This window comes from Rattus norvegicus, chromosome 19 (genome assembly GCF_021556685.1).
Source record: "Rattus norvegicus strain SHRSP/BbbUtx chromosome 19, alternate assembly SHRSP_T2T, whole genome shotgun sequence".
Taxonomy (NCBI): domain Eukaryota; kingdom Metazoa; phylum Chordata; class Mammalia; order Rodentia; family Muridae; genus Rattus; species Rattus norvegicus.
In genome coordinates, this window is record NC_141552.1 from 42323644 (window position 1) to 42351495 (window position 27852).

Here is a 27852-nt window from a genome sequence, read left to right on the forward strand (position 1 = left end):
CCCAGTCTCTGAGTGGTTTTCTTTTAAGATGGCACTGCAGGGAGCTGGAGAGGTGGCTCTGTGGCTAACAGCATTTGCTGCCCTTGCTACATGGTGGCGCAGAGAAACAATTGTAACTCCTGCTCCAGGAGATCCAACACCCTCTTCTGGCCACTGTGGGCAGCAGGTATGCATGTGGTGCACAGATCGTATGTATGCCAGCAAACACATGCATAAAATAAAAATGAGTAAATGGGTTTTAAAAACCACAATCGACAACTGAAAACATGTATTTTTGAGATGGCATGGCAGTTAACTGTGAACACTCTTGACTCTGTCACCCACAGTCTCATTTTATCCAAGCATTGTCTGCAGTGGTACAGTGGCTTCTTGGTCCCTAGAGATGAGACATGGCCACAATTTAAAGTAGCCTCTTCTAATTCTTCTCTAACTCAAGTCCTTGCCTTGATTATTATCTAGAATAGTTAGGTAAAAATGGAAGCTAAATTGCTTGTCTCGAGACTTTGTGAAGGCTTGCCACCCTTTCTTTTGGTATTTTCCTCTTGCTTCTGGTAAACCGTAAAAGAGAGACTAGACTGCCTTGTGGGCCCTGCTGCTGCCTCGGCTGCTGTCGGGCTCTGTCCAGTTTGCCTGCTTCTGTTTGAGAGCCACATACCTTTCTGTGTTCAGTCTTAGCTGCCAGAGTACCAGGGACTGTGTTTGGTTTCTAACTTAGGAACTCTGTAGAAGGCTACATTGTTCTCAGGTCACTTCAGTCCCTGGAACCTATGTGGTGGGAGGAGATAACTGATTCCCATGAGCTGTCCTTGGACCTCTACACAAGTGCACGCGCGCGCGCGCACATACACACACACACACACACACACACACACACACACACACACACACACACAAATACATAAATGTGATTTAAATGTTTGTTTTGTTTATGTTTTTCAAGACAGTGTTTCTCTCTGTAGCCCTAGCATTCCTGGAACTCGCCCTGTAGACCAGGCTGACCTTGAACTCACAGAGATCCGCCTGCCTCTGCCTCCTGACTGCTGGGATTAAAGGCTGTGCCACCACTGCCCAGCTTATATCACATATTAACTCTGCTTAGATGCCTGTGGCTCATTGTGACTTTCTTCCATTTGTTTGAGAGGGAGGCCCATGTAGCTCAGGCTAACCTTAAGTTCACTATGTAGCTGAGGTTGGCCTTGGACTGCCTCAGTTACAGATGTGCCTCACCATTCGAGGCTGACAGTGTGACTTTCAAAGTAGAGTTATTAAAGCCATCTCTTGCCTAACACAAAAGTCCGCTGAGGGTGGTTCTTATGCTGAGCAGAGGGTTGGGGGTTTTGTTTTTTTGTTTTTTGTTTTGTTTTGTTTTGTTTAGCTACACGCAAAGAAGCTATTTAATGTTTTGGGTGTGTCCTGAGGGAAAGGCAGAGGTTCCTGACAGTGGTGAAGTCTGTGGACTTAACACCAGGTGTCCTATGTCTCTTAGTTGTAAGTGATCTTCAGCTGACAGGAAAGAAGATGGAGATCATGCTCATAGTTATTCAGCATGGCTGACACAGAGTACATGTGGGCACCATTGTCCAGGTGGGTTCATTGGAAATGCCACCATTCGTGGTGGCTTTGATGGACTCTAGTCTTGTTTCACCTGGCAGACTCATCTTCAGTAGTGTCTGATTTTGCAGGGACACGTCATACAATCCAGAATGTCCTAGGAAGGAGGCGATGTTCCTCCCTCTCCTCTCCCTTTATAGGAGACTCCTATAGGTTCAAGTGATTTCCTTGTACAGACTGAGTGGCCATTACAATACTGTTCTTGTTCTCCATGGGACCCTGGGACACCTTAGAAGGTGTCTTGGGAACAACTTGCATGGTTTTGTTAGATTGAAAACATCGGAATATGACCAAGCTTCTCAGGTGAATATCTACTAAAAATCCACTGATGAGGGCAGGAAGATGGCTTAAAGGTTAAGATCACTGGCTGCTCTTCTGAAGGACCTAGGTTCAATTCCCAGCACCTACATGGCAGTACACGATCGTCTGTGACTTCTGGCCTCTGTGGGCACCAGACACACTTGGGACCCAGACATACATGCAGACAAAACTCGTGCATATAAAAGAAATTAATTAAAAAAATAAAATTCATTGATGAAAGCACCTTAGTAATAGCTGAAGATTAAATTTCATTTTGATTCCTTTTAAAAAGCCTGTGGATTTCTGTAAGGCTCCTGCCTACTTCATACCCTTGCTGTTCTGGTGGCCCGAAGGTGGCTTTGTTTCCTTTGTTAGTTCATGGCCTTTACAAGGCAAGAATCACCACGTATTGTCTTGGCTCCCAGCACTGATCATGGGGATGCGGGGGATGCGGGGAGGTGGGTGAGAAGAGGCTCTTTCTTTCTGCTCCCCTTTGATTCTGGGAATGCCTTCCCTTGCTTACCTCTCAGAAGAGGAGGTTCGGGAGTGGCCTTGACATTTGAGTATTTAGTTTCCCCTACTTTGTGGTGGTCTTGGCCTTGGCATGGCTGTCCTTTTGGCTTGTCAGACTGCGGTGGGGTGCCTGTGCTATACAGTGTGTAGTTAATTGGCTATTTGGTCTCTAATCATTGAATGCTATACTCCCCACCCCTCAAAAAAATCAGTGACAACCAAAAAAAATGTCTCCAGCCATTGCCAAATGTCCCTTGGGGGCAAAAGAGCCATAAGCTCTCTGGTAAATGCTGAACAGGCCACCAGCAACTGATAGAAGTTCAGCTTTGGAAGCAACTGAAAACAGTACAGCCCTCTGGGGCACTCCTCCCTACCCTGCTGAATTAGTGAATATTTGAAAAAAAGTGTGTGTGTGTGTGTGTGTGTGTGTGTGTGTGTGTGTATGTGTAAGTGTGTAAAACTGGGTTGGAATTGTATGATTATTTGATTCAAGTTTATTTACAAAAGATGAACTTGTTTTAAATTTTAAACATTTTTACATTTATTTATTTATTGTGGCCTGAGTGGATGCATGAGAATCATGGCATTGCGTGTAGAAGTCAGGGGATAATTTGCAGAAGCTGGTCCTCATTTTCCACCATGTGGGTCACGAGGGTCACACTCAGGTCAGCAGGCTTGTTGGCAAAGCACCCTTACCTGCTGAGCTGTCTCACCAGCTGTAAGAAAGTACAAGCTTACATGGACTTTTAACATCCCAGGAAAACTAGTGTCTAGACCCATGATTCTTTAAATGCAAGATACTCGGAAGTGTTTCTCAAGTTCAAATGAACCTGCAAACTAATGGACTCACTAGAACCTGACTTCTGGAGTAGCCCTGCAGAACTGTCCCCAGCTTCTTGAGAGATATGTAAGTACTCATGTCAAGAAAGAGACAGTGGTTTGCCTCTCCTTCATCTCTGCCAAAACACCAGCCTGGTTTTTCTCTCTTGAGAGTTGTGATGATGCTCACTGTAGAAGCCCATGTGTGTGACTCCCACGGTGGGTTGTTACGTTTTATGAGGGGCGTCCTGTGTCTCACTAGGTTTCCTCGCACGGAGGTAAGAACACCAAATTAAATATTAGCTGCTTGTGGTTATTTTAAGACTCATCTCACTAACCTAGAGAATCTGGTTCTCACACTTTGTACTTTCTGATTGCAAACAGCTTTTAAATGGGTTTATGTTGTTTTTCTGTCAGAACTTACAGGGTGGGCAGCGGGGGACGCTTTCGGGCCGACATGAGGCAATTCGTAGTTTCTCTTGCGTGTCAGCTCTTTCTGCTTTGATCTCTATCTATTGTTCATGCTCTGCCTTTTCAAAGATTCTGTTGGAGGACCTTTCTTTAGCGAGGTCCCAAGAGAAAATGGCGGGACGCTGTGCCCCGGAGTCATCCACCTATTTCTGAGGTAGGGTAAAATCTCACTGACACGCGCTTTCAAGGCCTTTGGTGTCCTGTGCCCTATTTAGATGGTTCTTTCTTTTGTCCAGTTTCATGTAGACCCTAGACAGTCACACCTAAATGTAACAAAAATGTTTCCTCAAAGTTGTGGATACATTTTTCTCTGTAATTAAGAAGGTATCAGGAAACTTTGGTAGCTAAATTTCTCCTTGCTTCATAGGCACCATTAGACTTTGAGTTTTCCATGTTTTCTCTTTTTGTAACCTCTTTTAAATATTCAATTTGATATAATCTGTCTGAAAGACTTTGACTATGTATGTTGGTGACTTACTTGTTCAAAATTACTAACTGCAAAGCCAGCCTGCCTCTCTGCCCTTTGTATTTGAAATATCTCTTAGCAGGGAGACATTTTCTCAGAACAAATCTTTTGGCAAACATCAAGAAGTTAATTATTCCCGCAAGAAATGCTACTTGGAACTTTTTTGAAACATTACAGTATCTATGCCGATTTAACCAAAAAAAAATAGGAGTGGGGGTGTCCTGGGTTGAATAACTGCAGAATCCTGGCAGACATAACCGTGTCAGATGCCTTGGCATGGCCTCAGGGCAGAGGGGACTTTCCCACTTCTTACTGTAATCTCCCATCTTACTATGTGGGAGTTCTGTGAAGGTTCCTGTGTTACACTGAAAGGCCCAGCTCTTCACGCTATGCGCTCTGCTTTCTGAGCACAGACTCTGTGCATGTCTGCATATGTGTAAAGGAAATGCCGAGGAATGGCGGAGAAAGGTGGCAGTGTGACATCACTAGTCCCCTTCATAGAGCCAGATGATCCTTAACTGTGTAGTGGGTCGGTCAGAATGTGGGGTGGAGCACTCCGTAGAAGCAGTCCGTCATGTGTGGTGGCGAAGCAGCGGGCCTCTCAGAGTTGAGTGAAGCCATCCTCTCGTAATCTATGTTGTTGCAGGCAGGGATCTGTTCATCCAGACAGGGCTCAGTGGTGACTTGCCACCAACTCTATGTTCGGGGGCCAAATTGAAAACAGTTAAAAACAAATGAAGTGTGTTTCTCGGAAAAGGTGGCTTTTAAGGAGAAGAATCCCAGCCCTGACTGCTTCTCTCCATCTCCTCCAGTGTCAGGCTCTGACCTGGTGTCAAGGGGGTGAGAAGAGGGTTATAGACAATTGAGCCACCATGTGGGTTCTGGGAACAGAACCTGCGTTTTCTGCGAGAGCAGACCACCGAGCTACCGAGAGAGAGAAGTCATTAGAGGATTGGTGCTTAAGGCTTTGCCACTCAAGGAGCAGACAATGGCCGTGCTTCGTGACTAGAAGATGTCCCCTTTTACTATGGAGTAAAGGCTCTCCCACCTGCCAACCCTGAGTCACTTCAGAGGACATTAGGGTTTTGTCACACCTTCTAGCCACTGTCAGACTGTGGCCAACTTTACATACGTAGCTGTTGAGGTCCAAGACTAGACTGAAGCCAGAGGTGGTCTCCTCTCACCCACTCTTCTCACCAGGACAATTAATATGAAGTAAGGCGTCAAGAAGGACAGGTTCCTTTCCTTCATAGTTTACATTACTGTTGTGTTGACATTTCAGGGCTTATGTTTGGGACCTGTGTGGAAGTAGACAGCATTACGATGGCTCTAGTGTTTTGTTCACTGACTCTAATTAAGACTTAGAAAACATCATTTACTTAACTCCCGGACTTCAATTCTCAACTCCTCATCTATCTTGATCCCTATGTGTTGACATAGCATGCTCTATCATCTGCATGTGATCTGTCCATCATCTGTCTATCTGTCATGTCTGTCTGTCATCTGTCTGTCTGTCATCTACCTATCTTGAACATACTTCCCCTCTTATCCCCCTTCACCTTATTTCTCACCCCTCATTCTTGCTATTAGTCCCCGACCTTCCTCTCCACAGTAGAAGATTAAATCTCGAAGCCCTCTTACCTGTGAGTCACAGTCTGGCTATGCTTTTATAATTATGATCATCAGGCTCATGATGTGTACTCTTTTTAATTCAAGATAGTCTTAGCCAAGCTGTTAAATGCAGATTAATGCATATGCTGTCCTGATAGGCTATTTAGCCTTCCATAGAGGTGCAGACTGACACAGAGGGGACTGTAGGGTAGCCTTTTTGTTTAAGGCTAACCCACCTAGCAGGCTCACATAAAATAATGGGTGATTATATATTATACCTAAGGAGATCTGTGTAAAATAGACTATCATGCTTCTGAGAATTCAAGGAGTAAAAAAGTTAGATTACTATAAAAGAAATGTAACCTTTACAAAGGAAATTAGCCTCAGAATCCACCATAGTAGCAGGACCCATTAAACTGTAAGAATGAATCACTTCTTAGTGTTTTGCCAAAGGTCTAGAGTAAAACGCACCATGGCTGAGAGGTTTGGCTCCCGTATGGCAGAATACAGTCTCTGAATAGCACTGCTCAGCACGAAGCCCTTTGGGTGCCTGCTATCAGGCTTGAGATGTTATTCGTGTTGTAATGGAGTTTGTTGGCATACACTTCCCCTCTCCTGCCCACAACCAAAGAAGTATCCATTAAAATATGGAAGATTGACCCCAGCTGTTGACTGAGGGAGCCACCCCTTTGCAGTTAACCTTTCTGTGCAGACAGGAATACAGTTCCAGTGCCAGCTCTGCCCTCAGTGATTTCTAAACAAGCGCCCAACTCCCCGGAGTCTTACTTTTGACCCATTCTGTGACGGGCATCTTTGTCAGAGTGTTTCTGTTCTGTCACAGACATCAGCACGTATCATTTCTTCTGCTTCTACTGTGCGTGCATGCGTGTGTGTGTGTGTGTGTGTGTGTGTGTGTGTGTGTGTGTGTGCATGTGTGTGTGTGAGACGAGCGTACAAGTCCCTTAGGAAGCCGGAGGGGAGTGCTATATCCCATGAGCTGGAGTTCCCAGGTGGCAGTGCTTGGGTACCAGAGAGTGAACTTGTGTCCATTGGGAGAGCAGGAAGTACTCCTAACAGCTGAGCCATGTCTCCTCCATCCTGCCCCAGCCCTAAAGGCTGTGCTAGGGATTTTGTTTTTGTCAACTTGACACACGCTAGGTTTGTTTGGGAAGAGGGAACCTCAACTGAGAAAATGCCTCCATTGGACTCACCCATAGGCAAGTCTAGGGGGTATTTTTCTTGATTAATAATTGATGTGGAAGAGGCCAGCCCATTGTGAGTGGGTCCACCCTGGGCAGGTGGTCGTGGGTTGTATAAATATGCAAGCCGAGTAGACCAGTAAGTAGAGTTCCTCTATGAAGGAACCTTGACTCCTCCTTAGGATGGACTGCCATTAGATATATAAGCCAATCAAATGCTTTCCTTCCCAAAATTGCTTTGGGTCATGGTCCTTATGACTGCAATAGAAAGGAGAATAGGACAGGATCTGACACAAAGTGGGCACTCAGCAAAAGTCAGGTTCTTGCCTACTTTCTGTGTGGACGGCTCACCTGCCATGTCTCTAGCCCCATAAGGGCTGAGCTGCAGTCCGCAGGCACTTGCTCTGAGAGAGCCGGAGGATGGCTCTTCACTCGGCCTCTGGAGTCAGACCACCTACATTCCCATCAGCTAACTCTGCTCTTGAAGAGCGCCTTCCCCTTAGTACTTACTTCCTGACCTGCAAACAGGCTAATGACAGCTTCTCTATTAGGCCGTTGGCAGTCTAGCAGCCTCTCAGTTGTGTAGCGTACAGAGAACACGCCTACAGGGTTGGGCAGTGAAGATCTTTGTGTTGTTAGAGCTCGGTGTGGACCAGGCTTTAAAATCTCATGGGCTGACAGCAGGCTTTTTAGCAGCTAATAGCTCATTGGAGGAAACTCTTGCTTCCAAACACCGGCCTTGGCTGTCTCTTTAACAAGAGGTAGCTGTCCTCTTAGGAGTTGCCCTGGCCTTTCGTCTCTTCCCCGCTCCCTGCGTCCACTCTGGCTGGCTTTTGTTATTAATGTGGAGCAGTTGAAGTCATTGACTTGGGTGAGGGCCAGGCAGCATTACTGAATCATATATTACTTTCCTGGACTGGTCATGAGCAGGATGCTGAAAGTCAGGGGCCGGGGAGCTGCCTCTCCAGGCGCCCACATGAAAGGTGTGTTTGTTTTCTTCATCGTATTTGTGTAAGTAGATCTGAGTCCCACTCACTGTCTCACTTTCCCACACTGAGCTGCTCTTCTCTGCTTAGGCTGATGGCGGCCATGCGTGTCCTGCCTCTCTTTGTCCTTTGTGACATCACTGCACAAACTCCTGTCTGCGTAATGCAGGTAGAGGTGTTCAGTGAGACTGGCTGTTTCTGTGGGCACTTTATCATATGCTAGGTCAGCTGGGGCCTACGGGGTCGATGTTTCTGCTGTTGGCTTTTGTTTTTCCTGTGCTAACGAAATGATGCTGTGAGAGAATTCTTACAGGAGAGTCAGTGGAAGTCCTCGTCTGGGGAGTGTGGTTGAAGACACGTTTGTTTTTCTGTTCTGCTGTGGTATTTGGGGCTTGGGAAACTATGTTGGGAAAAGGCAGTGGAATCTTATTAGGCATTTTCCTGAACTCTCTACCTGCCCTTTCCTGGAATACTCCTTGTTTGGCCCTGGAAAGGCTCCATGCTCTAGAGCACAGACGCTCAGGGAGGCTGTTTGGATGATATGTTGGCATCATGAAAGGAGATGTTGTTTGCCAGGGAAGATACAGTCAGGAAAGAGTGCTCGAGGATCATGTGACCCTCGGAGTGGGACATGACAATGGTGTTTGCCTGTGCAGTTGTGCTTTTAAAAACTTATTTGTAATTATTAATGACTCAGTATAACTATGTAGCCTCCGGTTCTGCTTTGGTTTGGTGGGAATGAGAAAGATAGCATTGTCCAGACTTAAACTTTCCTTTGACTTAGTGCTCCTAAATGATTGGGGCAGCTTTCCACTGTGAAGTAAAAACTGATTTCTACGTGACCTTAGCCACTACTACATTGTAATATACATTCACTTTCATTATTATTTCAACTTTGGTGGGACTTTTTTTCTATTTTCTCAATTCAAGATCAGTAATTGTGAATCATAATTCCTAGGAAAATTCTACATCATAATGACCACAGATACATGAGAGCTACACCCACCCTCTGTCCTTACTGTCAATTTAATAAAATTTGGACATCATGCAAGTGTGTTTGGGGTTTGGACCCATTTTGACGTGTTGTGATACCTGCTGATTTATTCAGAGTCCCCCTGTCGCATCCCTGAGAGTCCTCCTGTCGCATCCCTCTGCCGTCACTTGATGTTTAATTTGTCAGCTTCCAAGATCCAGTGATTCAGAGAGATAAGCTTGTTCTATCCCTCAGACTACTTTTTTTTTAAATCCTTTTCATACAATGAAAGGAGAAATCTATTCCTTTAGTGCTGTGGTGTTTTTTATACCTAATTCTCTTAAAAAAATAAATATGGATGAATGAATAGTGGTACATCTTTAATTTCAGCAACTGGAAGGCTGAGGCAGGAGACTCTAGAGTTCAGGTAAAAATTAAATACACGGTGAGACTTTGTCTTAAACAAAAAAGATTTGTGGGGGGTGTGGGCGTAGACATAAATGTACATGGGTGTGTGTGTGTGTGTGTGTGTGTGTGTGTGTGTGTGTGTGTGTGTGTGTAGACTGGGTGTATAACTAGGTAGACACTTGCCTAGTATATGTGAGACCCTCAGTTGAACTCCAGACATACTAAATAAATAATAAACCATATTACTTACAATGTTTTATAGAAAGAAATTCAAATTCTTAAGTTATAAAGAAGAAAACAATTAACAAACCAATCATAAAGAACCTGTTAAAATGTTGAGATAGTTACTTTCATATGCAATTTTTTCCTGGCTTTTTAAGATAGGATTTCAGGCTAGTCTTGAACCCCTAATTCTCCTGTCTCTCTTTCTGTGTGCACCACCGCACCTAACAGCCCTGGCCATTTGCTTTGGAAAAATACTTTAAACTGTTTGGAAATCTAGGTTTATAAAGCGTAATATGTGAGCATAGTTGCCACATCCCAGATTATTCTTAGCAAATATTGTTTAAATGGACGAATAGTTTTGTATCTCGTATGTTCTTTCTTATAAAGAGTTGGAGGAAAGTGCGCACTAAAATTAAAACGCAGGGTTTGAAGATGTAACCTTTCTACTCTTCCTTTTTAAAGACTTTTGTTCAAACGAGTGCTCACGTGCACGTCTACATGGCAGAGGCTTGTACCTTCCCCAGCTCCCTACCTTTCTCTCTGAGAGACTCTCCCACTGAACCTGGGACTCCCAGATTTCTTAGTTAAACTGGCTGGACAAGGAGGAGCCCCAGGTCCTGTCTCTGCCTCCTCAGAGGTGCTGGGAATTAATTAATCTCAGATCCTCAAACTTGTACGGCAAACACTTTACTGACTGTACCATTTCCCAAACACCCCTGTGCCTTTTAAATAAAAATGTTAAGTGTCTCATGGGATACAGGCTGCCCCTGAACTCCTGACCTCTCTGCCTGCACCTCCCTAATGACGGCTGGGTATTCGACTGGTTTTGTCACCTTGACACAAGCTATAGTCACTGTGGGAGAGGAAACCTCCATTAGAAAATGTCCTCCCCACACTGGCCAGTGTTTTGCTTTTTTGGACTGATAATTGATGTGTAGGGTCCAGCTCACTGTGGCTGGTGCCAGTCCTGGGCTGATGGTCCTGTGTGCTGTAAAAGGCAGCAGGCTGAGCAAGCCAGCGAGCAGCCTTCTCCCATGGCCTCTGCATCCTTCCCCACCTCCAGATCCCTGCCCTGTTTGAGCTCCCATCCTGACATCCTTCAGCAATGAGCTACGGTGTGGAAGTGTTAGCACAGTAAATCCTCTCCTCCCCAGGTCGCTTTTGGTTGTGCTGTTTGTTCTGTTCTAATTTTAAAAATAATTAGTTTCAAAGTTTAATTGAGACTATGCAAACTTCATGTTTATATACGAAAGACTTATCCTTTGCAAAAGTAACAAAGTGACCATATATATTATAAACATATGTAGTATATATAGTAAAATCTTTTGCCTAGCAACAATTAATTAGAATAATTTTGATGTCTATTGTTCCTAGCTATTAAATCAGTGCGGTTTTCAAATAATCAACTCTTATCCCCACTTTGAAAAAAAAAAAGCTCTGAAAGCAGTCTTACCTTTTTATTTGAAGTGAGGTCAACTATTTTTGCAACTAACTCGAGTTATCTCCTTGTAATGTAGATTGAGGGTGTACTTGATTGTCCTTGGTCCTCCAGACTGCATAGGACAAGAAAAGCCGAGGCGCTGAAAGAAATGGAGCCAGATGGCCCCCATCAAGGGTGCCAAACCTCCAGCAGGGATGCGTGCCACACCACACAGACAGGGCAGGGAATGACATCTACCAGTGGACTCGGCCACTGCTTAGCAGGCTCCGCCCCACCTGGTGCAGCGGGCGAGCATCTTGGTTGTTAAGGTCCACTGGGCAGGCAAGGAGGTAAGGGACCAGCCAGGACTGGGGGCTGGCAGTCCTTGGGGCTCTCTGATGAAATCCACTTGGCATTCTCATAGTTTTTCAAAGGAACCTGGGTAAGGCACTTAACCTTGTGTTATTGGTCTAGTTGGCTCTTAAGGAGAGTCCTAATTAAACTACAGTCATCTGCCAGTGGGTCTTAGTGGTGCTTTTCAGTTTGGAAATTGAAACCCAGAGTCACAAAGCCATCTCTTAAGTATCGCCCTACAATTGACTAAATGTCACTGTGGTTTGTTTTTCCCCCAAGGGAGTTGATTTGGGAGAAAGAATGTGGTTAAGAACTTTATGTCCCCAAGACATCTGTGCAACTACTCCTGAACTTCTTTTCCTTCCTTCCTTCCTTCCTTCCTGCCTGCCTGCCTTCCTTCCTCCCTCCCTCCCTCCCTCCTTCCCTCCCTCCCACTCTTCCTAGATTTATTTTATGTATCTAAGTACACTGTAGCTGTCTTCAGACACACTAGAAGAGGGCATTGGATCCCATTACAGATGGTTGTGAGCCACCATGTGGTTGCTGGGAATTGAACTCAGAACCTTTAGAAGAGCAGTCAATGCTCTTAACCACTGAGCCATCTCTCCAGCCTCCCCTCCTCCCACCCGAACTTCATTTCTAAAAGTGGCAATAAAAACAGTTGTCTTAAAGGTAGGAGGGAGGTGCATATAAAAACATAGCACTGACTTTGCCTCTGCACGGTATTAGATGTGATTAGTCACAAGATCCTACGGTGTGGAAGTGTGCTTGGATCATTGGGTTTTTGTAAAATAAAGTTATTTTTCCTTTCTGAATCAGTTACAGTCTTGTGCCCAGAGCTAAGCATGGACATGCAAATCTTTATGAACGAGCTCCAAAGCCCACCGAACTAAACAACAAAACCCACTTTGGGTTGTTTTCTCTCCTACCCCCTCTCCCCTCCCTCCCTCTCTCCGTCCCTCCCCCTCCTTCCTCCAGCCCAGGTTGCTTCTCTGTCATTCTGAAAGCTGCTCCAACCTTCGCAGTCAAACCTAGCTTCTCCTAATCAGCTCAAGAAAAGAGGGATGGTCTAGATTTCTGTGGCCATCTTCATTCACATCCATTTATACAGAACATCATCTGGCCAAAGCTAGCTGCAAGGGAGGCTGTGAAATATACATTTAACATACATGTTCTGTTAACATAGAATACGGATGAGGAATCAGTGTGCAAATGGTGTTGAGACATAGCCATGCCTTGGCCTGCGGAGGGTCTGTGTCTCCTTTCACAGCACAGTGGATGAGCTGAGTTCCCTGAGATCATGTAGACTTCAAAGACAACGCATTTACTATCCTGCCCTTCTCAGAAGCTTGCTGACATCTGCTAGGGAAATGGAAAAATGAAATTACAGGAGTCACCAATAGTTAATGCCACAGTTTGCACCTTGGTAAACTGTGAGCCATTGCCTTGAACGGCATGGCTGGGATTGTGCTTCTGAAGACTGGTAGCCAACAGAAAGGACGGCTGATGTGCTAGTGATTGCTGAAGAAGCAGCGTTCAGAGATAGATTTTTGGAGCAAGGCAGGAAGTTATTTGGTGAGGGGGAAGGGAGTGTAAAAAGTTGTTTAGGGGAGCTCGAGAGATGAGCACTGCTCTTCCAGAGGTCCTGAGTTCAGTTCTCAGCACCACACCAGGCAGCTTTCAATTGATTGAACCTAATCTCCTAGGGGTCCAATGCCTTTCTCTAGCCACTGTGGGTAAACATGCCCATGCATGCACGCATGCACACTCGAGCACACGCACGCACGCACAGGATTTATTTTAAAGTTCTCATGTGAATTTCTGCTTTCAAGATGACGTGTCATATTTCAAGGCTATCCCTACCCTTTGTACCCCACAGATTGTTCTGTGTTTTTCCTTTGTTTTTTTTTTTCTTGACTGGGGCAGCAGAGGGTGCTGATGGCATGTGAGTGGACCCATAGAAGGATATAGACCCACTCTGCAGTTGGGTTCATTTCCCCAACTTCAGGGTGTGCCAAGGAGAGACTTAAGGAGGGGCACAAAGGCAGAGTTGCCTGTGAGTGACAGAATGACAGAGTGCTGCCCAGGCCATTGGGGCCTTACCATGGCTGGTGTCTTGTGTGTTCCTCCTGTTTCCACAGCCACTAGTCAAGGGTAAGGGGAGCTTTTATTTGGATGAAAATGATTGACCCTGTGGGCTGCCTCTCCTTCCCTAGTCTATCACCAAGCACACAATGAGGAGACTAACGGGTAATGAACACTTGCTCTTGCTGGCAAAGAACTCTCGTCCTTCACTCATCTCTTATTAATTAAAACCGGGTGAGCTTGGCCACAGCGTTGGAAAGGCAGGATAGCCAGGAACTTAAAAGGATCAGAGGAAAGGTAGTCCCTGGAGTGGGTGGGGGGTATTCTGCTGAGTCCAGTGTGCTGTTTGAAGCAGAAATACAACGGGACTTCCAGGCCTCTGATGACAAAGGGACACCTACCTGTCTGTTAAAGAAGGAAAGCAGAGAGGTCTTGTTCCTTATACTTCTGCGACTCAAGTTGTTGAAGAACAAAAGCAAATCAATGTAGAGTTTTTCTCCAGCTTAAGTTAGGCTAACAACCCAGATGGACAGATGAAAGTTTCCTCTGTCTTCTCAGTCTACTTGCTAGTGCCCACCCAGCGCCCAGCAGAGCACTCCTCACACAGTGCTCAGTGCATGTTTGTGGAGTGGATAAATTGGGTGGACTTTGGCACTTAATTACCAGAGCTTTCTAGAAGATGAAAGGACTCCCGAGCAGAATGATTTCTTTTAAAGAGGAAACGACAAAAAAAGGCTGTTATCCTCCAGGCAACGCTCCTTCACTCCCTCACCTTCCAGATGTTCATGTCTCTCTGGCACCTCTCCTGCTTTCAGAAGTTTGGGAGAGTAATGGCGTGCGGCCTCCTTTTCTCAGGAGAGCCCGTGTTGTGTAACCGTGCTTCACTGCTCTTCTGTAGTCCACACAGACGGCAGATGAGTTCATTTTTAATAATCTAGTGTTTTATAGGAATGAACAATGGTGCAGAACTTGGCCTTTCAGGAGACACAGTAGAGTCTTTGTCTGTCTGTCTGCCTGCCTGCCTGCCTATCTATTGGTTATTGTTTTTTTTTCAAGACAGGGTTTCTCTTTGTAGCGCTGGGTGTTCTGGAACTCACTCTGTACACCAGGCTGGCCTCGAACTCAGACCTACCTGCCTCTCTGCTCCTAAGCACTGGCCTTAAAGCCGTGCGCTACCACAGCTCAGCTACCTCCATAGAATTTATAGACAGTGAGAAAGGTTCCTCCCGAAGCTGTTTCCGGTTGGGCTGCTTCCTTCAAAGTTTTAAGTTTTACATAAATCTGGACTTTACTAGATTAGGGAACTGGTAAATGACTTAGCAGGTAAAGGTGCTTGCCACTGTGTGCAGCAAGGCAGCATCCACGCGTGCACACACATGCATTCTTATAATGTAATAAAAAGTAAACAGTACGTTAAGTGTATTTGTGAACAAATTAAATATAAATCCCTTAATTCTTTGCTAATGTTTCTGGCCCAGACACATGAGAGAGTCCACAGAGGAAATATCTCAGAGAGAAACTGTGACAAGAAGCTTCCCCTGAGGACACCATCTGTAGTCATTAGTTTGAACTCTGCACCACACAGGCCTGCAGTTGGTCATTGTACCAGCCCACACTACTTTTGAGGGGACAATAAGACATCCAGCCTGCCAGGCTTGTTTCTTTATTTCAAAGCCGAGAATAATAGCAGGGCTTGTGCCCAGAACTCATGCATGAGGAAGTCCACGGGACACACCTGGGACAGTCCGACATGGCTACCAGCCGTGATGGCCGATGCCTGTGCTGCTACACAGAGACCTCACAGCCTGACCCTAAGAAGCTAAGACTGCACTGCCCGCTGCCCCGATGGGAAGGACATTGCAGGCGTGCACTGCGGCACGCTGTGGCAGAACTGAATTCGAGGAGTCCGCTTCCCGCCACCTGTTGCTCTGTCTTCCAGCTTCTGGGCGGGCCATCCTCCTGGTAGGCAGACAGAGGCCTGGGAAGTCAGACTGCCGGGTGACAGTAGTCCTGGACCTAGAAAAGACACATTTTGCCATGCTGTGTCTGTTGAGAGAGTCTGGTTACTTGTCCACAACTGCCAGAGAGTCTGGGACGTGTCCCTTCTACCTGAGTTTCTGTATATCCAGTTACTGCTCATTCACAGTGGAGGAAATATTTTTTAAAACAGCATTTCAGATAAGGACCTAAATGTCAGGGCAAGGAATGGAAGAGCTGGCCACAGGCCCTTTGCCTCCCATGAAATAAATCCTTCAAATACTGAATTTAAACTTAGGGAAAATCTTGAATTAAAAAAAAAAATACATGCACAGAACTCGGTAGAAAGACGGTAGCGTCAGCGAGTTCACATTCCTATAACCCTGGGAGATGGAGGTGAGACCCGAAATTGAGGGCAGCCTCAACAGTGTAGGGAATACAAGGCTCGCCTGGGCTACATGAGACCCTGCTTCTGAGAGGATGAGACCCAGAAGGACTGAAGATGGCTGTGTGAGCTCACAGGCAAGCATCGGTTAGCCAGACCCCTCTTCCCTCTCTCCCAGCTACATTGACAGAAAGGCCTGCTTCTCATGTTATGCCGAGGCCAGATCATTTCTAAAGTCATTTCTAAAGTATTTCTTAGCTGTTACAGCCCATCTCTCCTCCACTGTGCTGTAGAGTTCTAGGACGTTCTGTTCTCTCTGACTGTGATTGGCTACTAGGTGTTCACCAGCACCCTTAGCCTCTTAAGATCACTGCTATACATGTCATGGACTCTTTGGCGTCCCTGTGTAAGAGAGGACATGTGACCGTCCCATGCCTACTAGCTAGACTGAACACAGTGTTTTCCAGCTCCACCAATTTCAGTGCCTATCATAGGATATCATTTTAATGACGGAATAACATTCCATTGCATACATCCATGAAATTGATATGTCATTTTTTCTTATCTGTCACAACAGTGGTCATCTAGATCATTTTACCTCTCGTGAATTGTGCTGCCACACACAAAGTAGCAACAAGGATGGAAACATGGATGGCCCTGATTATGTCATTATACATTGTATGCATATGTTGAAACGTTGAACTGTGCCCTATGAAAGCATATGGTGATTACATTAATTGGAAGAAGGTCATGCTTAAGGAGTACATACGCTTGCTACTGTGGTTTGACATCATATGCTGTCTCCAGCTGTCAAACTGTAGCTCACAAGTATGGACAATTAACGTAGTAACGAGGAGAATGAAAACACTTAGGAAGTTAGGAAGGCCTGCTCCGGAGTAAGCCCAACCCAGTATCTGACCTGGCAAGGGCAAAGTACATTGGCGTCTAAAAGAAACTTAATAGAAGTGGTGTAGTTGCTTCAAAGTACTGGAGGGAAGTTGGGGACCCAGCAAGGCACAGGGCTGCGGGCCTTGGCTTTTCTTGTTCAGATCACAGCTGTTGTATGAGAAGGAGACGTTCCACATGTATTTACTGTGATTTTTCTTTCCCACGTCGCTATCCCCAGGAGACAAGGGGTTGAAGACACAGGTTTCTGCATCTAGAAAGAAGGAATTCGGGTTAGACATTAAATAGGAAGTATACAGCTAGCCTCATCAGAGACACACAGATTCTTAAAAACAGACAGGTTGTGCCATGAGCGCTGTCAGCAGATGCTGTCACATGCCAGTAAAGCCCTCAGGTTCCTTCCTCTTCCATGCTTAGAAACTGCTGAAAACAGTCAGAAGGATCAGGAAAAAAATGATTCTTGACCTGCTGCGTGGGGGTTTTAGAACCATCTGTAATTGTGTTTGTGGCAGTAACACCCTGGGAGCTTTGTGTGAACGTGAAGCCCTGTGCTGGATAAGGGGGTGATGTTAAGGAAGAAAAGAGGTGACTGTGGTTTTTTAAGTACCCCTTTGTCTAACTGCTAAAAATAATTGTTGTTACTTTAAACAGATGGCCCCAATTTAATAGGAAAGAAAGTAAAAGTGAGACAGTTTCTTAGCGTCTAAGATCCCCGCTCCCACCGCCACTGGCTAAAATTAACCAGATTTTATATAATTACTTACGGGGAGCAACTTCTGAGGGTGGGATCTGTAAATGGAGCTGTGCGTCTTGGTAGAATGAGAACCAGTGTAAATGCCTTAATTTGAAACAGATCTTTGGGTCCTTGGGTTTAAAGCAGTTTTGTCATTTTGAGGTGGGTGCACACGTGTGGAGATCAGAGGACACTTTCACATGGGTCCCTGTGATCAAGATGAGGCAAGTGTGTGTCTTTACCCACTGAGTCCTTCCCACAGTCTAGGACTTTTGAGTTTTAAAAGACATTTAAGTTGTTGTAAAAGATATGCAACCTATGAAAATTAATGTCAGAAATCGTAATGCACTGAGAGGGTGAGATAGCATTGCCAAGGTTGTTGTTTTATGTAAGTTGGTCCCCTCTGGTGGCAAAAGGCGTTCAAATCCAGGAGCTCAGAGATACTAGTTAATGCACTCCTTTACGTCATCTCTGGCATTATAGGTAATATTTTGATAAGGAAACGATGAGCCAGTGCTTATAAGAGACTTCAACTAAAGATTAATTTTTAAATGTGCAGACATTGGACTATGTCAGCGAGTGATGCCAGCACAGTGTTAAGTCCAGCAGGGAGAGAAGCTAAGTTTCACAGGTCGTCGGTTTTTAGTTACCGCTCCTGCTGTTCACTTGTGATCATTACCCCTGGTTCTCCTGGCGGAGGGGCGCCGTCTGTCCTGTGTGCGTCCGTGGACCCTGCGTGGTGCGTGCATTTGGATGTGTGCATGTCCTCACCTGGTCTGAACCTGCGCCATTGTTTGCTGTTGGGTCCTGGGTTGTGGAGTGGAACACAGCTCAGAATCTCACTGCTGAGCCTGTTTCCGCCCAAACTTGTCTCTGTGAAAGGAGTAGACCGGTCACAGGAAATAATGGAGCTGGAGCTGGGGAGATGACTCCGTCTGTACGGTGGCAGCAGCACAAGTGTGAGGACCTCAATTTGGATCTGCAGAATGCTTGTCAAAAAAATGAGGGAGCCAGGGACCCTGGGGGAGCGGGGGGGGTGGGGGTAGAATATGGAATTAGGTTGGATCCCTGTACCTAGTTGGCCAGCTCTTACCTTTCCAAGTGCATGAGGCTCAGTTTTAGTGAGTGACTGATACACCCTGACTGGAAAATGAAGGAGGGCCCTGGAGGAAAGCCTCCAACCTCAGGTCTCTGTGCACTGGCATGTGTGTGCACACATTCACTTTAACAAGTGTTTACCCTAGAATGCACACACATACCACCATCACACATGTACATGTGTACGTACACACACACACACACACACACACACACACACACACACACACACACACACAAATTGTAGAGATCAGCAAAATGGACTTCTGGCCTGGTTTTGTCTAAGAGAGTTCTTTGTTTTGAAGGGACTGTCTAAAAAAGAACAGGAGGCAGATAGTCACAATAGTTAGCCTTTCCAAAATGTGTGCTACCCATCAAAGACAAGACTCTCATGCCGACGCTGGTTCAAATCTTGGTTTTGCCATTTCCAGTTTGACTTGGGCAAATTACTTAATCCTCCGTGCTTCATTTTCGCCTCTGTAATTGGTGGATAATGACAGCCTCCTGCCTCACCGGGCTATGGTGAGGATTAACTTAATGTATAAGGTGCTCAGAACAGTGTCTGGGATTAATGCGTGCTCGCTGAAGGTTAGTCAGTGTCCCTGGGCTGCAGAGAGCCTGAGAGAGCTTCTGAACCCGTTCTTGGTTTCAGTAATTGGGTACCCAAATTACTAACCCATTTTGTGGTTTCTGCATGGAGAAAGGAAGGCTGTTTTGTTTTTGTTTTTAAATAGTGAATGCTTTCCTGAAAAACAAAATCAAGTTGAATCTGCACTCGAATGTGAAAACTGTGCTTGAGAAAAGAGACAGCAGACAGCAGAGATGCTGTCTAAGTTAAGGTCAAAGGTTGCTTGGCTGGGCCTGCTGACACACGCATGGCTTATCATTTGGAGGTCGAGGCGGAGTGTAACGCATTCCAGCCTGCCCTGCCTGTGTAGTAAAGACCCTGCCTCAGAAAAAGCAAACACAAAAGTCCTTTGATGGACTTTGGTAAAACAAAAGAAGAACACATGTGATTGCCAGAGATGGAGAGGAGACGTGGGGGAGAGAGGGAGTACCTCAGGGGAAGCTGGAGGTGTCCAGTGTCAGCTTCCACAAGGCCCCGTGTAATCACCCTGCCTCTTTCCTATGGAAGAGACATCTTCAGCATCAAGTCAAGTAACCATGGGGTGCAGAGGTCCCCTCAAACCCCCTCTGCATACATAATCATTGTATTTTGTGTCTTTGGGTTTTAAGACACTGGCTAGTCACTCACAGTTGCTGTTATCAAGCATTTGGTAACGTCTGAATGCCTTCGTCATCTCTGACACCTGTTTTCTCATGTGGGCTTTCCAGTAGGGAAAGGACGAACAGTTATTAAGGTTTTTTAATTTAATAAAGTAATATTCTCTCCCTCCCTCCTCCTCTTCACTCCAGCTGAACACTGTTGATGGATATTGGAGTGGAGTGAGGGTGGCCAGTGATTGGCGTTTGATGTTGGGACTGACATGGCCTGTGTGAGGGCTCCACAGGGAAGCTGCACACTGATCACGCCATCTTCTTAGCTGGTGGAGGCGGTCGAGAGGACGAGGTTGCAGAGCTTTTAAGCCAATGCAGCTCTGAGGACCTGAGCCTAAGAGCGCGATAATTGTCATCTCCCACAGGGACCATGTCGAGGGTGGGGTCTGCTGAAATACAGTCAGGGGCCCTGTTAGGGCCTTTCTCCCTGTCCTTAGGATGATTTAGGGGAGGTTGGGACTTACAGACCAGCTTGAGTTTTCTTTTGTGGCAATTTACAATTTTTTTGTTAGCTTATGTCCTCCTCTGCTGGAGTTTGGGTTTGCTGATGCAGATACACACTGCTTCACTAAAGTGTCTGCCTCCCTTCCAGCCATGACAACAGTGGCACTCGTCAGTACTCAGTGCATATTTCTGGAATGAGTGAGCAGATGAATGGAGTAAATACATATAACCCATTATTCCCAATAAATACCTCCCACGTGGAAGCAAGTTGCCAGTTGGCATTATTTTAGATCCATTTTTGCTAAAAAGAATGTTGTAAATTTTGGATGACCTCCATTGAACAAATAAGCAGTTGAACAGCTAAGCCAGAGAGAAGCTCAACTCTGGCTTTCATGTTTTCCCAGGGCAAATGGTGACTTGAGGAGATGGTTAGAATTCAACAGCCTAGGCAGCGAAGATTTCAGTCAGAACTCAACCTCTAAGACCATTTGAGAGCACTTTGAAAACCGTGCTGTTCTCTTTGTTCTAAGACAATAATGCAGCAAGAGCTAAAACAACTTTTCTTTCAGACAGAGGGAATTTTAAAACACAATTAACCATTACGTCATATGTCCTTTAAGGCTTGACGTCCACACCCTTCCTAGACCTGGATAGAACAACAGGAACGTATAAGGTGGAAGGCATGCTGTAGGCATCTGCTAGCTCGTGGGTCAGGCTTGAGCTCCCCTTCCTGAGGGGAGAAGGGGACAAAGGGTAGATCCCAGCAGAGCCTGCCTGCATAGAATCACTAAGTGTGCGTGTGTATTGGAGTGGGTGCATGTTCGTTTTCTGTTGCTGTTATAAAATACCCTGACCAACGAAACAGCTTACAGGAAAAAAGTTTGTTTCGGTTTATAGTTCTAAAGGGACAGAGTCCATCGAGGTGTAGAAGAGGCGGTTCCTGGGGTCAACAACAACGGGGTAATCACACAGCATCTGCACTTAGGAAGCTCACAGAGAGAGAACAGGAAGTGAGGTCAGATTATACATTGTGAAGCTCGGCTCCTGTGACCCACTTCCTCCAGCAAGGCCTTGCCTCCTAAAGGTTCCATAACCTCACCAACCAGGGACACCAGCTGGGGACCAAGTGTTCAACCACACACGCCTGTGGGGACCCTTCATATTCAAACCCAAGCAGCCTGACTGGGAGCATCCACCCTTGATTGACATGGGGACCAGGCTAGTGAGAAGCAAATATAAGCCTAGACCTTTTCAGGACCTAGGGAACGTGCACCCTGTGACTGCACTGTTGATTTAAAACTTATGTGAACTTCAGTATTACAAGGGAAAAATGTCCAGCTGCTGGTACACCAGTTTTGATGGTTTAAAGTCTAGGCACAGCCAATGGGCGTAGGGACAGTCCAAGGGCATGAGGAACGTGTGTGTGTGTGTGTGTGTGTGTGTGTGTGTGTGTGTGTGTGTGTGTGTGTGTGTGTAGATAGGCGTTCTAAGACTGAGGACGTAAAGATTGCCTCAGTTTGTTTGCAGATTATGATCGATGAAAGAAGTTTAATTCAGAACAAATAAAAACACTTAACACTATGTAAAAATATTAATTCTTGGGGGTCAGAGAAATGATAACCTGGGTTTGATTCCTGGAACTTATATATAAAGCTAGATGTTGTTAGTGGATATTTATAATTCTAGCTCTCCTAGTGTGATATAGGAGAGACAGCCAGCCTGGAGTACAGCAGTTTGGCAGAAGCAAGAGAGACCCTGTCTCAAAACAAAGAGGAAGGTGAGAAGAGACTCCCAAAGTTGTCCTCTGACCTCCACACATGTACACAAACACATTTATGAAAGTTAATTCTTGAATAAATGATCTGCATGATTTTTACAATATAACGACCTAGGAGTAACAAGGCTTTCCTGCGTAGGCCAGTTTGCTGTTCAACTATAAATACACCACTTGCTGCAAATCAGACGTCCAAATGCAACAGCTGCCACTTCTGTGTTTTGTTCTTTGTTACTCATTTTAATGAGTGATTTGAACTGACTCCAGAACGTGAAGTTAGACATAGAAGCATGCTTTAAGACTTATCTCATGTGTTTCAAACTGTGTGGTGACATCATTCTCTAAAGATAGAGGATTTTAAGAAAGCGAATTATTTAAGCTGTTTCCCCCCACCATAAATAATTTGGCAGGAAGACAGAGAGAGACTAGGGATAAAAATCAACTAAAGGAGCTATATCTAAGTATAGAGAGCTGGGAAAATTCTCCCTCCTACCTCCTGACACATGAACCTCTTTTACTGAAACACATCTTTTTTGGGGAGGTCTCAGCTGAGATTTGCTCTTCTGATAGAGATCCCAAGTGATGACAGGGATATCTGTCTGTCTTCCATGTGTCCCGCTGCTGTAGGATTTAGGTTCAAATGGAAGAGAGGAAGATGGATTCAGAACTTCTCGACTCCCGTCTATCTCTCATGGCCTTCACAGCAGTTGGAAAGCAAGCCAGTCTGGCCTTTATCTTCCTATATCCTGGGCATTTGCCTGACATACATAAAAGCCTCGTGCAGTCCATCTGTACTAATGCCAGCTCTTCCTTCAGAGGAACTGGCAGGGGTCTTTCAAGCTAATCCTGCATCTGTGCAAGGTGTAGTCGCAGGTCAGTGAGGCTGATCAGCTTTGGAACCTGCTGGTGATGGGATTGGTCCAGCATACTTCGGTAGAAGGTGATACAATGGCTACGTAAGCAAGCACTGTTTTGTGCTTTGATTAGAATATTGTTTGCCTTTTCTCACTCGACTGCTGTACAGTTCTGAGAAGTGAATTCCCACTAATGCAGAAGGAGTTTTATGTGCTCTTAAATATGGGAAGAAATTTAGAATTGCCTCTGGAGACTGGTTGCTTAGGAACGAAGAAATTGAACCACCCATCATTTAAGACCAGAAACTATATCCTGTTCTTGTGTCTTACCTGAGGCGTCATTTTTCTGTGCTTTATTCTCTACTTGCCTCCATGTAGCTGTGCATTTTGTTCTGTGCATGCCTCTCACATAGCTGTGGCTTGCTGTCTTGGAAACCCATGTCACACGTCCCCAGGGGAGGAGCCTCCAGATGGGCTCTGTACGCCGGCCAGCAGCCCTGTCATCCTGTCTGTCAGGAACTGCGTGTGTATCAGAGAGGAGCCATAACATAAAAGAAGCTGCTGCTTTCAAAAGGCAGCTGTGGTTGAGGATGAGGTCATAGGCAAACCACGCACCCCCTTCTCCACAGAAAGATCCCCACAGAGATGAATGTGCTTCTGGAGGAGCCACCACACCTTGCCTGCTGCCATCCCCAGCTCCATTCATTTTGCCTGCACCTGTGGAAAGGAAGCCCGAGCCCTGCAGAGCCCTCCATGCAAATGATTTTATTTTAATTATTCCAAAATAGAGGGTCAGCCTCTCAGCCTAGATGCTAGCAGCTAGTGACTTGTTACCTTATCTGTGAAGAAATCCACATCGTAACCAGATACAATCTAGAGATGAGGGGTTTTCCTTACAGGAACGATCATTGTCCAAAGGTGCTCGAGGAAGTGGCTTGCCAAGGTGGAAACATGCTAAGACTCTGGGTCAAAGGTGCTTACCACAGTCGCCTACCTTTTCTCAAGTGTAGAAGATGGAAGCTCCCTCTGGCTTTATGTCTCATTTTCTGCCACTGTTCTGTTTGATTTTCAAATTCGTCCGTTTTGGTATTTTTGCAGTGCAAGCCTGTTGCAAGTGTCCCTGCCCCCTCCACCAGGGGGCAGACACATCCTCATTCGCTGTGCCCGCACACTTGGGGCAAGCCTTCCTACATAGTTATGCTTCATCTCATGGCTTTTAGTTTTCTTTTCCTGTATCTAAGGTATATTCCCAGCTATGCAAGTTCAGTGGGAATTCTTCAGATCGTTCACACACCAGTGTCTCTTGCTTTTCTGGCATATGCATCATCCTATGGTCATTTATCGATGACTATCTTGATGCTTCTGTGCATGGGGTTATTAATTCTCTCACTCACACTCCATTTTGTTGGGTTAAAAATAATCTGAGAGGAAAATAGCTGTGAGTGGGGGCAAGAGCCTAAGTCTACACACATGGTAGGTATGGTGGCCCTGGAGGCCAAATGCTGAGAGGACCAAGCTGTGAAGGGGCAAAAAGGGGAGTTCCAGTTATCTGCTATGGACAGGGCTATGAACTTGGTAGTTCTGATCATTCTTTACAAACTGCTCAGAAGAACAGGCCTTGCCAGTGACCTGCAGTCCCAGAAAGCTAGGATGGGAGAGTTGGGGGTTCAACAGCAGCCTACACTGCTTAGTGGAACCCCGTTCCCAAAGACTGAGGGCTGGGGGTGTAGTTCAGTGTAGAGTACCCACCTAGCATCAGCAAAGCTCCACCTGCTGCAGAAAACTCTAGCAGTTAGGTACTTGAAAGCATGCGTGTGTGTTTGAAAAAAGACCACATCGGAATATGGAAAATATTATTTATTGTGATAGTATTTATATTCACCCTGTAACTTGCCAGTTTTACTATTAATTTCTTCTAAGAAAACAGTACTACCTGCATAACGGTGACTCAGAATGTTTTCTCGAAACACTGGGCAACTTTCAGAAATGAAAATTCCACCACAGTCATTTAAGAGATACAGACATTTGCAGCTTATCGTTTGGAAGAATAGGGCAGAGCTATGACAAAGGATTCTCTCTCTCTCTCTCTCTCTCTCTCTCTCTCTCTCTCTCTCACACACACACACACACACACACACACACTGCTAAATTTGTAAGGTTTCTTAAAATTACAGAGGAATACAGTCTAAGTCACAGTATCTGAACCTGTATCCCCCAGTAACTCACCAATGAAAAGCCAAGTTAGGTCTGCCAGGGCCCTAGAGAGACTCCCTTGAGATCCCACTGGGAACAGTGTTAGGGCTTTTATTGGAAATACTTTTCCTGATTCAATTAAGAACTAGAAGCTTGATATGGTGGTACGCCTTTAATCCCAGCACTCGGGAGGCAGAGGCAGGCAGATCTCTGAGTTTGAGGCCTGCTTGACCTAAATATGGAATTCCAGGCCAAACAGGACTACAAAATGAGACCCTGTATAGAAAAACAAAAGCAAACAAACAAAATTACAGGATTAGAATCCAGTCGCTGTCTTTCGCATGCCTACACACACTGTGTCTATGGTGAGAGAACTTGGGTGTGTCTCTTCTCTGCTGCTTATCTGTGTCTCTCTGAATCTTCTATGTGAGGAATGAAGACAGGGAAGGAAGGGGTCAGGGAGCACTGGGATGGAGAGTGGATGTGCTGCGTGGAAAAATACAAGCAGGACACCCCACAGAGGTCAGGCTCCTCCATCAAGTACTGGGACCGAGGTTTCGTAATGCTCTAGTTAAAGGCAGACAAAGTGGCATTCTTCCTCTTTGCTGCCCCCTTCCCTTATCCCCAGCCCACTCCTCCTTCATTGTAGTTAAACATTAAATAATTGAATATTTAAAGTAAAACAACAAAGTGTGAGTATCTTGGTGTTCTGTGGGACGTCTGGGAGACATGTCCACAGGCCCAAAGCCAGCCTCTGCAGTCTGAACTCGGGGCTATATTTAGGTGACTTGTGGATCCTGTAGTTTTTAAATGCTGTAAACATGTTGATGTGGTTATTTTTAGCTTTCACAGACCTTGGTGACCTGCTAAGTTAGCTGGCCGGTAGACAGAGGCAGCTGTGGCTGTGGCCTGCACCTCAAATACTCCACTGTGTCAATGGCTCTGACTGTCTCCCAGGGCTTCCAGTGCATTCAGAGCGTGTGAGTGTGTAGGCTGTCGAGCATTACCAACCCAGTGAGGTTGCACGTCGGTGACTATACTGCTGTCTGCTGGGGTTCATTTTGTTTCTATGAACTGTGTGACTTTGGCCATAGTTTTGATTCCAGTTGAAGATATATCATATGCTGCCACTTGGCAGAGGACCCTAAACCCTGCACCCGTTTTCTCATTGCCCCGACCGTGCCCTGACCCTCCGACATTGTCGTATACACAGATCCTTGCTGCTGTTCTTACCTTCAGTCCGTTGTACTCAGTTCCTGCAGGGCAAAGGTTAGGAGGTGTCAGTGTGGTAAGGGGTGATGGGAAGCTGACAGGAAACAGGAAGGCAGGGCTCAGCTAGGGCTCACAGGATAGAATGGACCAGCTAGTGCAAAAAGAGGTAGGTAAGACGTAGTCAACAGCTTTTCTTGACCACCAGATCCATGCTGTCTCTGCTGCTTACAATGAGTGGGACATTTTCCTTGAAGAGCCATGCCTGAATCCCTGGCATTGCCTATGAGCTGGGCCTTCTATGTTTGCATTACAGAATTCACTTCCTTCTCTGTGACGGGGTTGCTGTCTTGAGCCAGGCTTTCTACCTGGTGCTTGTCCTTGGATAAGGTCAATTACTTTGTAGGTTGCAGGAAGCAGTACCTGAAGGGGTGACCCTAGAGAACGTGACTTATCGCTGGAAGTATTTTACTGAGTTGTGCGTTCAGAAGAGTGGTATTGAGCGTCGGCCAGACTCAGTTCATGTTAATACCATCATGGCGATCCATTTTGGAATTTGTCATGCTAATGCTTTCGGTGATTCGTATGAAAGTAATCTTTTTGAACTCTGTCCCAGTTTTTAAAACTACTCATTTATGTATTTACTTGTTTTTATGGGTATGTTTGTGTGCCTACTGTACACATACCCACCACATGTGCAGAACCCCTGAGAGTTTAGAAGATGACATTCCCCTGGAACTGCAGTTATGAGCTGCCGCGTAGGTCCTCTGCAGGAGCGGCATGAGCGCTGGACTGATGGCCCGCCTCACTGGCCTGGTTCTTACTGTATGCTCTGCTTTGGTGAACATTGTGAACACGCCTCAAAAGCAAAACACCTTACAGTAAGCATGCTGTTTATCTTTTGCTGAGAACTCAGAAACAAACAAACATACATTTTAACCCAGCAATAAATATTTTGGATTGGGTAGGTGAACAAAAAATAGAACTGAGAAATGAGGGTTTGAACAAAAGATAGGGTTTTTTAAAAAATATTTCTATTATGTGTAGTTACGTGTGTGTGTGTGTGTGTGTGTGTGTGTGTGTGTGTGTGTGTAAGCTGTGCACGTGGCTGTCTGACATGGGTGCTGAGAACCCCCGTCCTCTGGAAGATCTGTGCTCACTCCTGACTCCCCAGTGTCTCTCCAGCCAGAAGATGAAATGAAAACAAAGCAAAAAGAATCAAGATTGTCATTAATGTTTTGATGGACTTCGTTGTTGTTGTTGCCTTTGGTTTAGTTTTGAGACAGAGTCCTGTATAGCCCATGCTGGTCTTAGATTCACTCTGTAGCTTTGTGTGAACTTTTCTGGGGAGAAAGTCTGTTCACCCCAGAAAGATACCAGCCATGCGCCCAAGTCGAGCAGGGTGAACTTACAGGAGCACAGGCAGTTTGTGAGCAGCCAAGCCACTATACCACTGAAGAAAAACGTTTCTCTTCCTTCCAGCAGTATTAGCTGTCAGTCAGTCTTTGATGAGGGTTGGGGCCTCATGGTACCTTTCCTTTCCCTGTGGCTCCGTGTTAC

The 27852-nt window shown here is 45.6% G+C and overlaps 1 protein-coding gene and 1 long non-coding RNA gene across 11 annotated transcripts in view; one reads left to right on the forward strand and one right to left on the reverse strand.

The window, feature by feature from the left end:
* The window catches only part of Gab1 (GRB2-associated binding protein 1), a 108721-nt gene that overhangs the window by 40155 nt on the left and 40714 nt on the right, over positions 1-27852 (forward strand).
* Positions 2941-8080, reverse strand: LOC120098602 (uncharacterized). 3 transcript variants are annotated; one of them, XR_015643598.1, is made up of 4 exons: positions 7342-8080; positions 5313-5478; positions 4700-4876; positions 2941-3140 (listed from the first exon to the last, which is right to left on the reverse strand). It is a non-coding gene; the product is annotated as an uncharacterized LOC120098602 (long non-coding RNA). The 3 variants fall into 3 exon arrangements; XR_015643600.1 differs by lacking the exon at positions 7342-8080 and adding an exon at positions 6263-6534 and having other exon boundaries at positions 5275-5478; XR_015643599.1 differs by lacking the exon at positions 5313-5478 and having other exon boundaries at positions 7342-7534.